The sequence below is a fragment of the Lissotriton vulgaris genome, unplaced genomic scaffold (assembly GCF_964263255.1).
Source record: "Lissotriton vulgaris unplaced genomic scaffold, aLisVul1.2 SCAFFOLD_914, whole genome shotgun sequence".
Lineage (NCBI taxonomy): Eukaryota > Metazoa > Chordata > Amphibia > Caudata > Salamandridae > Lissotriton > Lissotriton vulgaris.
Genome location: NW_028254243.1, coordinates 574,778 through 589,195, shown reverse-complemented (window position 1 = coordinate 589,195; position 14,418 = coordinate 574,778).

Sequence of the window (14,418 nt, the reverse complement as noted above, 5' to 3'; positions counted from 1 at the left end):
TCATTGGGCTATACTTGGACTACATCTGGGTGATATTTGGGCTACATTTGGGCTCTTTTGTCTCTGGTGGCCATTTTGGGAGACTGCATGTCAGAATGTTTTAATGAAATAGAAAAGGATTTGAGAAGTCACTCAAAATGTGCCCTAATTTTTCATTCTGCAGCACTAATCATACTTTCTATGGCAAAATATACCCCCTCATGTTGTTTCTTTTTAAATTAAATGTTTTAAGAGTTACCACTTTATTCCAATCAAGATGGCTTCAGGTGTGCAATACCTTTGTAATAAGTAGGACTGTTAGCGCTCTAGTTGTTCTTTAGAACACTCTAGGAGGCTGCAGTAGAACACAAAGGAATCAACTGACAGTCTCTGTCCTTGTTGGATGTACATGTTTTACTGAGAATGTCAGACTTCATTTTCACATGACTGAGAAAGATAATGTGAATTTACAGAAAATATGCTTTCAGTTTAGCTTATAGATCCCCTTCCAAACCACTGTGGGAAAATCATGAGATATTAGTTTTCTTTGAAACAATATTCATGATATCACAGCAGAAGGTTTTTTCACATGGTAAAATCACCTTAGAACCCACCACAATTCCTAAAACGAGTATGGTACCATCAACAAATGATTTATAATGTAACTAAAGTCCTAAAACCCTCTATTAACTACAATGCTTTTTAATGAGGTGCTATCATGTATATTGGTCCCAAGATGGCTGCCAACACTTCTTGGATGGAGTGCTGACAGCCAATCAGATCAGATGTGTGGTTAGGCTCCGCCCAGATATATATCTTTTTTTGAACCTAAATTACTCAAAATCCACTGGAGCACATATATTGAGACCTAGAAAAGGCACATCGGGCTAACAGTCCCTACAAATTTGCCAAGTTTCGTGCAAATCCATTCAGCCGTTCGAGCTAAAAGTGAGGCCAACCGCCCTATGGAAATTAACATGGGAAAAACGCGTTTTGGGACCCCCCTTTTTTCTCGGCCCCCCCTTTGCTGAAACCCCCCCAAATTGTCAGGGGCTGCTCAGAAACAAAATGTTCCATTTTCCTGAAAATTTCAGCCAATTCCGTCCACAAACGCCAAAGTTATTAGACATAGAATTTTCAAAAATCCCATAGAGAAAAAATCCTAACTATATATACCTACTGGCGACCGCCAGTAGGTAAAATATATATATATATATATATATATATATATATATATATATATATATATATATATATATATATATTCACTGAAAAAACCATAGGTTATAGACCATATATAGTTAGGAATTAGCATTTACAAAACCTTGAAAATTCACTGAAAAAACCATAGGTTATAGACCATATATAGTTATGAATTCGCATTTACAAAACCTTATTTTACTCACACAAAACCATTGAAATTCCATATATAGTTAGTTGCACTAACTATATATCGCGCACCCGCAATCCACTGCTGATGATGTCACATATTACATCATTCATGACATGGTCAGTGACATCACTGATGACATCACTGATGACATCTCAAATGACATCACTGATGACATCTCAAATGACATCACTGATGACATCACTGATGACATCTCATTTGACATTACTGATCACATCACTGATGATATCATTCATGTGATAATACGATGAACCTCTTCAGACTCTAATATAACCTTAGATACAATCAGTGTAAACAGACACTCACAGACTGTCACTCATCCATGGAGTTACTCACACACCTAGTCAGTCATGCAAAGAATCAATCACACCTCCATTTCCTCAACTATACAGTTATACAAACTTTACTTATTCAAACATATACTAACACATATTTACTCTCTTATACAATCCCTGATACAAGTTCACAATGATCCATACAGCCACTCACACATTCACTGGCTCTTGTGCACAGTTATTTATATATGTCAACTCTCACATGTACTGTGTTTTACATATGTACTTACTTTGACATGTAGCACTGAGATATCCATTCACTCACCAATACACTCATGCACACAGTCAACCGCCCATACAGCTGTTTCCACATGCACTTTTGAAACCATACATCTAGTGAATCAACTGCTCACACATCTATGCACTGAGTCATACACCTCCCAGCCACCCACACACACACTCAGTCTCCCATACAAATACTTGGGCAACCAATCAATAACCCATATAGTTACTCATATAGCTACTTATCAACACATGCAACAGTTTACAGAACAACAGACATAATGATGCACAAATTAAGACAGTTTAGTCACTAACCCATGCACTCAGTGAGACACATTTAATCACTCACTCATACAGTCAGTCATGCACCTACTAAATCCTTCATCCAGACACTTATACATCCACTCATTCTTCAATATGTAAGACATGTTTTAACTTTACAGAAACATACAGTCACTGGATGTTGTCATCAGTGATGTCATCAGTGATGTCATTTGAGATGTCATCAGTGATGTCATCAGTGATGTCACTGACCATGTCATGAATGATGTAATATGTGACATCATCAGCAGTGGATTGCGGGTGCGCGATATATAGTTAGTGCAACTAACTATATATGGAATTTCAATGGTTTTGTGTGAGTAAAATAAGGTTTTGTAAATGCGAATTCATAACTATATATGGTCTATAACCTATGGTTTTTTCAGTGAATTTTCAAGGTTTTGTAAATGCTAATTCCTAACTATATATGGTCTATAACCTATGGTTTTTTCAGTGAATTTTCAAGGTTTTGTAAATGCTAATTCCTAACTATATATGGTCTATAGCCTATGGTTTTTTCAGTGAATATATATATACATACATATATAAACATATATCATCTGTATATCTATATAAATACAAACATAAATGCATGCATACATATACTTATATGCATTTTAGGGTTGTTAGGGCGTTTTCGTGTGTATTATGTTGCTTTTTTAGGGCTTTTGGGTCAATTAAGTAGGGTTCCCGGAGCCTAGGGCTGAGGGGCCGGTTCAGTTTCGTGCGTATTGGTGTTGGCAAGGTTTTGAGGGATTTTGGCGGTTTTTGGTCGAGATTTGGCCGTTTTATGGCTTTTTTTTGTGTTTGCGGGGGGCGCGTATTCGGGTTGAAATTCGTCCCCGTTCCAGTGGATGGATTGGGCTGATTTTTGGTGAGATGTTAGGGAATCGCTGGAACTAGTGTCCAGCCACGTTTGAAGTGGATCGGAGCAGTGGAAGTGCTTTAAAGAGCAATTTTTGTGCGGAGTAGCGAATTGCCATGTTATTCAATGGGAGTTTTTGGTGCGCATGGAGAAGGTGAATTTGGGGTGTTCCAGTTGCGCTAGAGGGACGGGGCTTGGGTGAGCTGTAGGGAGAGTGGATCGGCAGGTGTGCCGAATTTTTGGGATTTGTTGGCCGAAGGGAAGGGTGTGCTTGGGCAAAGTCGATTTGGTGAAAACGGTGCGTTATTTACATGAAAGTTGAAAAAACACTAATAAAAGCAAAGCTAAAAAGCCACCTCATTACAAACAGAATGGCTTTAACTTAAACGAGGGCGAGATCTATTGCATTTTCAATGCTTGTTTACTTTGGTTCCATCAAGAAGGCGTTCAGATGTGTCACACATTTGCCATAAATTCTGAATGTTAGCACTCTAGTTGCACATTAGATCACTGTAGTAAAGCTACTGCTCACCAGGGACGTCTGCTGCTGGTATTCAAAGTGCATGTTTCAGTCTGCATGTCAGAATTTTTTTAATGAAATAGAAGAGGATTTGAGAAGTCACTCAAAATGATCCCTAATTTTTCTTTCTGAAGCACTAATCATACTTTCTATGGCAAAATTAACCCCCTCATGTTGTTCCTTTTTAAATTGAGTGTTTTCAGACTTACCACTTCATTCCAATCAAGATGGCTTCTGGTGTGCCATACTTTTGTCATAAGTAAGACTGTTAGCGCTCTAGTTGTTCTTTAGAACACTCTGGGACATTCTGTCATTGGGCTATACTTGGGGTACATCTGGGTGATATTTGGGCTACATTTAGGCTCTTTTGTCTCTGGTGGCCATCTTGGGAGACTATGTCAGAATTATTTAATGAAATTGAAGAGGGTTTGAGAAGTCACTCAAAATGTGCCCTAATTTTTCTTTCTGCAGCACTAATCATAATTCATATGGCAAAATATACCCCCTCATTTTGTTCCTTTTTAAATTAAATGTTTTAAGAGTTACCACTTTATTCCAATCAAGATGGCTTCAGGTGTGCCATACCTTTGTAATAAGTAGGACTGTTAGCGCTCTAGTTGTTCTTTAGAACACTCTGGGACATTCTGTCATTGGGCTATACTTGGGCTACATCTGGGTGATATTTGGGCTACATTTGGGCTCTTTTGTCTCTGGTGGCCATTTTGGGAGACTGCATGTCAGAATGTTTTAATGAAATAGAAGAGGATTTGAAAAGTCACTCAAAATGTGCCCTAATTTTCCTTTCTGCAGCACTAATAATACCTTCTATTGCATAATATACCCCCTCATTTTGTTCCTTTTTAAATTAAATGTCTTAAGAGTTACCACTTTATTCCCATCACGGTGGCTCCAGGTGTGCCATACCTTTGTAATAAGTAGGACTGTTAGCGCTCTAGTTGTTCTTTAGAACACTCTGGGACATTCTGTCATTGGGCTATACTTGGGCTACATCTGGGTGATATTTGGGCTACATTTGGGCTCTTTTGTCTCTGGTGGCCATTTTGGGAGACTGCATGTCAGAATGTTTTAATGAAATAGAAAAGGATTTGAGAAGTCACTCAAAATGTGCCCTAATTTTTCATTCTGCAGCACTAATCATACTTTCTATGGCAAAATATACCCCCTCATGTTGTTTCTTTTTAAATTAAATGTTTTAAGAGTTACCACTTTATTCCAATCAAGATGGCTTCAGGTGTGCCATACCTTTGTAATAAGTAGGACTGTTAGCGCTCTAGTTGTTCTTTAGAACACTCTAGGAGGCTGCAGTAGAACACAAAGGAATCAACTGACAGTCTCTGTCCTTGTTGGATGTACATGTTTTACTGAGAATGTCAGACTTCATTTTCACATGACTGAGAAAGATAATGTGAATTTACAGAAAATATGCTTTCAGTTTAGCTTATAGATCCCCTTCCAAACCACTGTGGGAAAATCATGAGATATTAGTTTTCTTTCAAACAATATTCATGATATCACAGCAGAAGGTTTTTTCACATGGTAAAATCACCTTAGAACCCACCACAATTCCTAAAACAAGTATGGTACCATCAACAAATTATTTATAATGTAACTAAAGTCCTAAAACCCTCTATTAACTACAATGCTTTTTAATGAGGTGCTATCATGTATATTGGTCCCAAGATGGCTGCCAACACTTCTTGGATGAAGTGCTGACAGCCAATCAGATCAGATGTGTGGTTAGGCTCCGCCCAGATATATATCTTTTTTTGAACCTAAATTACTCAAAATCCACTGGAGCACATATATTGAGACCTAGCAAAGGCACATCAGGCTAACAGTCCCTACAATTTTACCAAGTTTCGTGCAAATCCATTCAGCCGTTCGAGCTAAAAGTGAGGCCAACCGCCCTATGGAAATTAACATGGGAAAAACGTGTTTTGGGACCCCCCTTTTTTCTCGGCCCCCCCTTGATGAAACCCCCCCAAATTGTCAGGGGCTGCTCAGAAACAAAATGTTCCATTTTCCTGAAAATTTCAGCCAATTCCGTCCACAAACGCCAAAGTTATTAGATATAGAATTTTCAAAAATCCCATAGAGAAAAAATCCTAACTATATATACCTACTGGCGACCGCCAGTAGGTAATATATATATATATATATATATATATATATATATATATATATATATATATATATATATAGATATAGATATAGATATAGATATAGATATAGATATATATATATGTAATACCTACTGTGTAATATCTACTGGTGGTCGCCAGTATGTAGTTATAGTTAGGACCTAGCTTCAATAGGAAAAACGTTTTTTCTTTTCCAAATAACTTTGGCACCGGTTTATGAATCTTCGTGAAATTTTCAAAAAAAGTGGCCAGTTTCATTTAGTGTCTGTCTTAAAAGTGTAAAAGTGATTCGTCAAGCGGGGGTTGAGAAAAAGGGGGGTCCCAAAATGCATTTTCTCTATGTTAATTGCCATATGAAAATTTAGACAAGGCTACAGCCCGAATTGCTGAACGGATTTACAAATATTTGGCAAAAAGGTAGGTCTTGGTTCGGAAAGAGCCTTTTTTAAATGGTGTAAATCCATTCAATAGTTCATGAGAAATTAGAAAAAGAAAAGGTTTGATATCTGTCCACCATAGGAAAATTTAGACAAAGCTACAGCCCTGAATTGCTGAACGGAATTACACCAAATTTGGCAAATTGGTAGCTCTTGGCTCAGAAAGAGCCCTTTATATTAAATGGTGTAAATCCGTTCAGTAGTTGCTGAGAAATTATAAAAAGAAAGTTTCAATATCTGAGCACCGAGGAGGGTGCACTCTAATTGGCTGCCAACACTTCAAACCAGGAAGTGTTGACAGCCATCTTGTGACTCGGTAGAACTGAGTCACAAGTAAACAGTACAATAAAGGTTAAAAAACAAGAAAAGGGGGCAGGGTAGAAATACCCTGACACCCTAGGCCTGCTCAGGGGGTCCAAAAAGATTTGTTTGTTATTTCGGTGAAATTCACGTTGGGGGTGCGAATACTGACAAAATTACAAAAAAATGAAGCGCGGGCTACCGCGCTTCATTCTAATGAGGCCCCCACCTCCCCGGGGCTAGGTAGATTATGTGCAGAGGCACCCGGCCCCCGGCAGCCCCAATGGACTGCCACCTTCCTGGGGTTTATTCAAGTAATAATGTGTGGGGGGTCCCACCCTAGTTTTGGCAATTCAAAAGAAAGTGGGTTTCAATTGTGAACTATCCAAAAAATGCAAGCGTAAAGAGTTTTACATTGAAATCTTTGTGGCAATTAAACAGTAAGAACATCTCAGTTCGATATCTTTGATGAACACCATAAAAGTGGGGCGGGCTGCAGATTACTTAACACTAAGGGCCTAATTAAGAGTCTGGTGGTCCTCAGACCGTCACACTCATGGTTGGACATCAGTGGCTGTCTTCCAACTTTGCACATTACGACTCTAATGCTGCCCCGGGACTGCCAACACCACCAGGGTACTGGACTGGAAGTCGCGTGGCAATCCAGAGGCATCCATATGCTTGGTAGGACCGTTGTGGTCCTGCAAAGCATTTTACAAGTTTTCTCCACGCTAGGGTTTTCATGGCAGTTCCTCCTGACAGAGAGAAAACAAACATGACTCCACAGGGCCTTCTCGTACCTCACACCCTGTGAATGCACACAGGGGGACACAACATGTGCCCCCCTGTGTGGATGCAAGGAAGTTCCAACAAGGCATGGAGTTGTCAGTCCATTCCGTGAGGCAATTGTTTTTGACATTCCTATTGCATTGCCTATTATATAGGAATCGCTGTGGGAAAGCCAAAAGAATCGTCCACCAATGACCAAAAAAGTCATTATATGGTGGGCAGTTCTCACGCAGGTTTGGTGATGCAGTGTTGGGGCAGAAAAGTCGGAATTGGCCCCTTAGAGATCTTCTGACACAAATCTCCAGTGTTGGTGGTGCAAATGAGATCTTTTGATTCTGTAAATTTGTAATATTATGCTTAGTAATTCGTTTTTTGTGAATGAAAGTACTTTTCTTAAAAAAAATATGTAAACGCTGTGGATGTTGACTCATTGAGAATTATTGTGTACTTTTTGCTGTTGATACTCAAATCTTGATAAAACAAAATGTTAGCAAGTTTGACTTTACCTTTGTTTTTTGGGAATGTTTTGCTTCGGTTGCATGTTGGATGACAAATAATCTTTTGAAGTTGAATGCAGATAAAATTGAGGTTTTAGTTCTATGGGCTCATCCTTGGATTTAGACCTCAGTTTTGTAGTCATTGGTTTTTGGCTCATGCTCTGCAAGCTACTACCATGACCAAAATGTTGGTGTTTCTATCAGCTCTGATCTCACTGTCTGTCTGCATACATTGGTGGTACATTTCACTCCTTTTTTAAACGTTTTTAGGAAAGTTCTTCCTTGTCTCCAAGTAAAACAGGGACGATTGGAGATATGTAATCCCATTTGAATTAGAGCAATGCAATCTTTCTCTACTTACCAAAATATCCTATCACTCAACTACAGACTTTACAAAATGCACCTGCTTTGCTTCTTAGTTTAACTCAAGTTAAATTCCCTTTGGTGTTCCTTCAGAGGTTATCAGTGAATCTGGATTTACTGCAGTGGTTACCAGCGAATAAACGGATCTTGTTTAAGATATGTCCGGTGCACACGGCATTTTCTCCCACTTGTCCTGAGTATCTTAACTCCCAGATTCAGCCCTACATGGCATATCACTGTGACTTTTTTTCCATTCCAGAGGAGACAGCTGCTGCTTCTTGGTTCTGGCTCTGAAACATTGCCCATGTGGTGAGCCATGTGCCTGTGATAGTAAAGAGTGCAGCATACTGAAGCCAAACTATTGGCATTAACATTGGTTATTGGTATTTCTCAAATACTGCAGGTGCAGATGATGGCACAATTAATGATACGGGTTGATAGCAGCTGTAGCAGCTTCCTGCAAAAGAAGCAGCGTGCACCTTTTCACACACAGCTTAAAGTCATCATAAATATGTATGCGGCTGTCTATTTTTACCTTTTAATGCTGGTGTGTTTTGTTTTACTAGCACGTTCTCACTTACGTCATATTAACATCTGCGCCGCGGCCTGTCATCCATACTACCAGCTCACGCACAATGTTCGCCCACATTAACCTTAGAAAAGCCTGGCACGTGCATAATTTGGATGGCTGTCTCGCGCCGGCATGTCTCAGAATCATCACAGGAACAAAAAACAGCGAACTTCTCACGTCGAGTAGTTTCGGACTTACAGTATCCAGAGAACGATCTGCCCAGCCCTAAAAACAAATACGTGAACAACTTAACTGTGTGCTGAGCAGGCTATGGCTTCCGTATTCTGAAAGAGAATATTGTGCAGTGAAGTAATACCTGCTAAAAACGCATTCTACAATTTCAGAAAAGTTAATCGTAGAAAATTATAAACTCGAGCGAAAATGTAGTAAGAGATTTACATGTATTTTATTTATTGCCATTTAAGTATATCTTTCACCTAATTGACAGTAATGCCTATTCTGTTACCCTCTAATTGTGCTTTTGCACGATTTATAGAGTGGTGCCCCACCGGCATTATAATTAGACCTAAAGGGCACGAGAGTCCTTGCAGTGACAAAACAATTAAGCTGCCGACTGGCACTGTGAGCTATTGTGGAGAATAATCAGCTTCTTTATATTTCTATGGCCAATATATAGGGTCATTCGAAATGCAATCATTACTTATCCTATTTCATTTAATATGATACACATTGACAAAAATATCTGCCAATCAAACCTATGAAACGCAAAAAAGAGTACTCTGGGATGCAATAGTCTGCTAACCCGTTTTAATTTTTTATTTTCCCTGCATTGTCCTCATTTAGTACTTTGCCGCAATGAAAAGAGCGCATGTCAAATACCACCAGAATGTGGAATAAAGAGGCACTTTTGTCTCTTATACGGGTAGAGCCTTGTGTGAACTCGTCATTAGAATACGCTGTGGTGTCCTGCTGAGACTGCCTCGTTTATTTACATGCTTACTGTTAGGCAATCAAATTGTCATGGTAGAGTTTTACGCATGTATTTGTAATAGAAACTGTGGTGTGTCACAAAATGCTGAAATAGATTAAATGCATTAATATTGTCTTCAAATGCCATAGACATATTTGGAAAAAAACCTCAAAGTGGTTAAGAGCATAAACTGTCTATAAAGCTGAAGTGAAAAGAAATCGTACAAGATTTTTTATTTTTTTTATTTCAAGTTATTCATGCTGCAATTTCCATGAGATGCTGTAGAAACAAAATGTTAAAGAGAAAGAGAGAAGGTGATGCTGCTGCATTCGGAATTAGATATTATAACCCAGACTCAAGCCTGTCCTTGACACTCCTCTGAAAGAACAGCTAGCCGCCCTTACCTCGCCGTTCTTAAAAAGACAGGTGGTCGTCAGAGTGTTCTTTTCCGGCTCTTACTGATTTTACCCCAAATTCTTGGGTAGATATTATTCTTCGGATCCTGACGCCAGAAGTGCAGCCCAGCATGCTGCCTCCTTCTGACATGCTGCTGTTCACCTCCATTGGACATTCAACCCTGATGCTGGACACTGCTTCTATCCCCTGGCACATCTCGGTTGCATTGCTATAGAAGCAGTACAACCCCACCTTCATAGACAGGTATGGAGAACCCCAACCTATTCGACATGTGAGTTTGTCTGAGAGCGCTAATTCTGTTTCCAGAAACCTCACCCCTAGCAGTGTGACGCATGGGACCATGCTGACATCCAGTTTTCAGAATGTTGCAGATGTCAGACCGAATGATGTCAGACCATTAAGGCCAAATTATGCTTACTTTTCACAATCGACCCTCGCACTGGATTCTGCTTTTGTTTCGTAGCACATCTGTGGAGGGTGGAAGGGCACCAAGCCTCCCCGCCTCACTTTCTGAAGTGATAGAGGGTCAGTAAGCTACTCCTCCTTGGCAATTTCAGAGTGGAGGTGAACTCTGCTGAGACTGGTGCTAGGAGCACTTTAAATCCCTGTTCATGGGAAATAAACGTGCGGTTATATACAAACCATTATACAATTATATAAGAAGTAGTATACTTAGCGACAACAACGAATAGTTTATGTAAGGAGTGAGGTGTCTCACACAGAGCTGTCCATTTTTTTTTTTTTAAAGATGACAAGAGGGATAAGGGTTCCAGCAGCTGCACACGACAACGCACAACAGGCATTGCTTGCCAAAGTCCCCATGGGGGTGACACACAATTCCACGTCTTAGAGCTTCTTGACGTGGCTTGTTCCAAGGCACCAGCAAAGGGTAGCATAAGTGACGAACTGTTGGCTAGAAGATGCAGCCGAATGATGCCAGCGTTGGCACAAACCACTGCCTCTAATATCATGCATTTCTTTGTGTCTCCCTATTATGTATGGCTACATTCCTTACAACAAATCCCACAATATCATGTGGTGACCAATGATTAGAAGTGCCTCTTAATGGGTTTTGTTGCCGTCCCATTACCCACCCTTGCATGCTAGCTTACAAAGTATCTGTCTGTTACAATGTAGTGATGAGGTCCGTAGCCAAGAAGTAGTTTTATGTAGATTTATTGAGTTCAGTTACAAGTAGATGAGTTGTAGAGATACAGCCCCACCAGCAGCAGTCTTCCTGCTGCTCAGCCCATACTCCAACTGTCACACTCAAGCATCCAGGCACCCAAACAATCCATTCAAGACCATCACACCAACATTCCATGCACCACACTCACACTGGCTAAGCTGCTAGGGAGAAAGTAACAGAAAGTAACCAGATAAATATAATACAGGTTACAGGTTACAACATACACATTGAACCCAGATTATAGAAACACCTTCTGGAAAATTCAGATAACGTACCCAATCAACAAATGCTAGCTACAAAAAACTTGCCCTGCTTTTAATCACTTTACAGTGATCTTTAGCCTTGTTCCCTGAGGTAATTATGATATCTTTGAAAGACCAGACACCCTGCTTTCAACCCATCATGACATTACCTTCAATGTAATTTCCATCACGAATCCACCTCTTTCAATTTGCTCTGGCCAATAGACACAGGGTGGGCTGACCAACATTGTCAGAAAGTTGATTCATATCTTATTAAGATCTCTTCCACAGTTATGTGCCAGTGGTGAATGTCGAACTCATGCCCTTCCAAGATCTACCCCAGAATCCATTACTACCAATGGAGTGTGGTGACGTTTGAATGTTGTCACTCCTATGTGTTGGACACGGGCTTTTCTTTAACTGTGCCTGTTAATTTGAAAAAGGACACCAACTTGATGCCTTTCGAGCACAGCAGTTTAGGCAGTGTAGGCTCCACACTTGACAAGTAAAAGAAATGAAATGATATGCTCATAACTGGCATTGCACTCACTGGTTCCCTTAACTTCATTAATGTGTGTGAAACATTTAAATGCATTAAACTACTGACACCTTTGTAGGATTTAGAGATTTATACACGTATGCGCTAATGTCCAATTTAAACATGTGAGCATTGTAAACTCGTGGGTTCTAGGCCCACAAACTTTGTAAATGACAGCCACCGACACAAGGTATATCCTTAGTTGCAATGGCGACAAGCACGTGCACTCATGCTCTTTTTTGGCAGCGCACCTGACCAGTGACTCCTGCGTTTGATGGGTGTGGGGTGGGTGTAAAGAACCAGCCCTCATGAAAGTTGCTGGTAAAACACTAGACTATGTCCAGCAGGACACAGCATTCCTCCTAAATATGATTAAAAACTAAAACAAGTCCAACCTTTGACGAGGAATGGGTAAACATCCTTTACCACAAAGTTTTTACCACGCGGTACCTTTACCACGCGGCCGTTACAACGCAAGTCGTTACCATGACTTGCGCTGGAGGGCGCTGTGGGATAAGGAATTTTATAAATTTATATTCCAACACCTTCCCTACTGTTACAAGGACTGGTGTTGGAATATAAAATTATAAAAATCCTAAATCCGCGCCCTCCAATGCAAGTCGTGGTAACGACTTGCGTTGTAGCGGCCGCGTGGTAAAGGTATGCGTTGTTACAACCTGCGTTGTAACAACGTACATCCCGAGGAATGAAAAACAACTAAAACAACACTTGGGGCCCAATTATGAGACTCACTGTTGCCAGCCCGCCAGATTGCAAGTTATTTGTAATCTGGCGGGTATGCAGCGTGGTGTTGCCTCTTGTAAAGGCTATGGTGCTACTGCAATGGGAACGCCAGACAAGGTTCCTGCACAGCACGGCTCGACATTCTATGCTGTGCAGGTAATTTTAAGCATGCACATAGGGAGGGCACATGTAATGCCCCCTGTGAGCATGCACAAGCAGAGGAGGCACAGGGGGTCCTGTAGGGCTCCCTTTGTTTCCTCTCCTCCAAGGTTTACATGGAGGTGGAACCACCATGTAAACCCCGGAAGAGAGGAAACTCGTAATATGCTTGGCGGGACCACAGCAGTCCATCCAAGCATATTACGGCCTCTGACAGCCACCTCCATGGAACAGCAGTTCCATTTTGGAGGCAGTGGTCCCTGGATGGTCCAACCGCCCAAGTAACAAAGGGGCAGTCGGACTGCCGGAGCAGCTGTGGCTAGACTGCCACCGCCACACCACCATAAGTCCGGTGGTCCTCGGAAGGTCAGACTGATAATCGGGCTCTTAGTCTTACAGCCCCAAGAGGCAGGACAGCAGTGGACAGGTACAGTGGTGAGCACCAGGCACCTTGGCATGCATCAATAATTTAACCAGGTACCTCTAGACACGAACATGGTGCTAATGAAGTATGGATCCCTCGGCATCACGTCACTTGGGTGACAGTCCACCTATGTGATGTTGATTAGTCCAGTGTGCTCACACTGTGATGCAGTTGGTGATTTACAGTTCAAACTTGGTGCTTTAGGAGCATCTGTGGAGTCTATTGTGAATGCTTGACGGTGGTGTTGATTGATCCACTGAAGACAATCTTGGCATGCTGTGACCTTTTGAAGTCTCTGTTAAGTTCATATCTCAAGCTTGAGGAAGGACCCTTGGTTGAGTTGCCACATGACTGCCTGTGGGTTGCACTGGTGCTGCATATGTGCCTGCTTCTGGATAGCCACAAGACCTCCTCAGAGCCACTACGTAGTCACTTGTGCAGCATCAGGGGTGGATGTGTCCTGGTCTGACCATGCTCTCGCTACCAGTATCAGGGTGCAGCCAGTTGAGCAGGTGGTCACTGGTTATTCAGATCGTCACTGGTGCTCCTTGTCATTTTGTATGGCAATGGTGCAGGACTTAAGTCTTCTTACTTGATGCTCCAAAGGTGGGGATGATGCACATGGCAATTTATTTTATTTATTTACAGACTTGTAACGTGCTAGGAACTCGACTCCCTAAGGAGTATCTCCGCGCCTTTTGGCAACATCTGTGAACAAAAGCCCTGTTTAATGTATATCAATTGCCCTATCAGAGTTAGTAATTGAACAAGAAAGTTTTTAGTTTTTTCCTAAAAGGAAAATGTTCCCTACAAACTCTGATGTCATAGGGGAGATCATTCCAGAGCTTTGGCCCAGCTACTGACAAAGCCCTTCCCCCTTGTCTAGATTTCCAAAACCTGGGGACACATAGCAGTTGTTGCTCTCCAGATCTCAGGAACCTTAAGGGGGTATAGGGAATGAACTTTTTGGTCAGATAGTCAGGACCTTTGCCAATGAGGCAT